This window comes from Centruroides sculpturatus, unplaced genomic scaffold, assembly GCF_000671375.1.
Source record: "Centruroides sculpturatus isolate CEXI.00-Female unplaced genomic scaffold, Cexi_2.0 scaffold1226, whole genome shotgun sequence".
NCBI classification, from domain to species: domain Eukaryota; kingdom Metazoa; phylum Arthropoda; class Arachnida; order Scorpiones; family Buthidae; genus Centruroides; species Centruroides sculpturatus.
The window spans coordinates 162,720-165,157 of record NW_019385844.1 but is presented as its reverse complement, the minus strand read 5'-3'; positions in this window follow the sequence as shown (position 1 = coordinate 165,157).

Genomic DNA, 2,438 nt, shown 5'->3' with positions numbered 1-2,438 from the left:
AGTTATTGAAAAATTTTAAAAGAACTCTATATTTTTACATAAAAAAAATTGTATAACGTGTTAGAATAACCAGAATATTTAATTATTTAAATATTATGTAAATTGAGTTTTAGATCTAGCTAAAGCCAACGAATAAATATATTAATTAACTTTTTATGAATCACTCGCATTTCGAAAGAATAAATAAATGACAATAGCCATTTTTAAAAAATGATTAAAATGTTTCCATTTCATATAATTTGTAGGGGAAGGTGGGGCAAGATGAGAACGTTAAGGTTTGAAAACTCATAACTTTGATGAGAAAAATAATTTTTTTATTTTCAGCAACTATAACATATGGTAATATATAATACAAAATTTAATTTTTGAAAAACGTTTTTAAAAACAAGAAAATTTAATATTTTAAAATTATATGTAAATGCACCATCTTGCCCCTTCCATGGGGTAAGATGTGAATATTATTTTTATATACCAGAAGGACAAATTAAAATGGTTATACTGTCGTTTTCTTCAATATTGGCACAAGTACAGTGTGCCCATTTATCATAACGGCTACATTTAGCCCAACTCTCTGTAGATACAGTATATAACCTTTCACAATAGAGGCATTCTGTGTCATTTGTCTTTTGTTTCTTGTTAAGCCTAGCCTTGCTGAAGGCATCACTTTGTCATCTCTGCAGCAATAAGTCTGCCTCCAAAAATACTTCTGGATTCATAGGCCATATTCATGGTCAACCTGGGGCTAGTTGGGTACCCCATCTTGCCCTCAACGTACACTTTTCATACTTACTCCAAACGCAGGTAAACTTTATTTCAAAACTAAACAATTACAGTCTTAAAGGTTACTTCGAATACCATAATATCTTTAATGTAACAGGTAATGTAAAAGTTCACAGTGATACTTACTTTGTAGAAAATTTGTAGCAGACGTAAAATTAGATGAAGTATTGCTTGTCTTGCTTCCAAACAAAGTAAGCGATTTGGACATTCTCCTGTCCCATGATCCCTTTTGAGGTTGACATTTACTTCCTCAATAACAGCTAGATAAAATCACATTAACCACAAATAAACAGACGTCCCCGTCTTACCCCATGACCTCATCTTGCACCACCTTCCCCTATATTAATATCATTATCCGTGTTTTCCGAAATAAATAATTTTATTTATTTTGAATAATAATCATCTGAAAAATTAAGTAATACACAGTTATTATCTATTTTCTATTGAATTTTGAGCAGCTAGATAAATTTAAGTATTGAATATAAATAAATTTAATTTATAGATAAATTGAATATTGAATAAATTGAATAAATTGAATTTAAGTATTTTTTTAGTAAATAGTGTATGAATTATTTTATTTAAAATACTGAAGTTTTTCACTTCTCAGTAAACAGATACCTTTTTTAAATTAAGAAGACACCTGGGTTTTTTGAATGTCTTTATTTAAACACCAAGAAAAATTTTAGATATGCAAATGGTACTATTGTATTTCGTATATTTCATTTCATTTACCCTCTTTCAATTCACTTCTACGCCACATCCTCCTTCATAACATTCCCAGAAACTTTGGTAATTGGTGAGGTAGAAGAAAAAAGATGAATTGGGTTATATTTATACCTAATAGAAGTGGTATTAACTCTTGGATAATTTAATATATCAGCAATAACTCGTAATAATTTTAAGTGTTTTTTCTATTATTTTGGAATAACCAGTAGTGAGTTAAGTCATGTAGTTTTATCAGATATACAATTCTCAAAGTACGGTACTGTACCTAGGAATGTTAATACGAGTTTCCATTGGTTAATATCAATTCATTGGTTAATTGGTTAATATGAGAATTGTCTAAATAATAGTATATTTTTGTAATATCATAATGTATCGAATATTTAAAAAACGGTGTTACGTTAAGATCATTTGATACACACCAAGTTTTTCCCGCTTCCGACTTTTCTTTGTTGGAGTCTAGAAGAATGAAGTAACTGCCTGTAGGCTATGCACATTGCACTAATAATAAAACAGTCTTTAAAGACATTATTAACAAAGTTCCAAGGATTAACTCTGCGTCATTGTATTGTATGTATTTTTAATGTCATTTGTCGGTTTTTAAGTTGTCACCATCAGTCTCTAGTTGGACTATTAAAAAGGATGATTCTGTATAGACCAAATTATTTGTATGATCATAATATTGATTTAATCTTATTTTTCACATTCACGATTACAATAGCACAACCGTTACACGAACATTTGGCCGAGATGGGAAATACGAGATTTTCGAAAGTAGATTGCAAATATTTTTTAAAAATAGCATTTGAAACTTTAAAGCTGACGGATTTTAAAATATTGCAAAAATTGTTTACAAAACTACCATAAAATTCTTTTGTGAATTTTATTATCAAAACTTAAACGTTAAAACAAATATTCCTTATTTAGAAAATTAT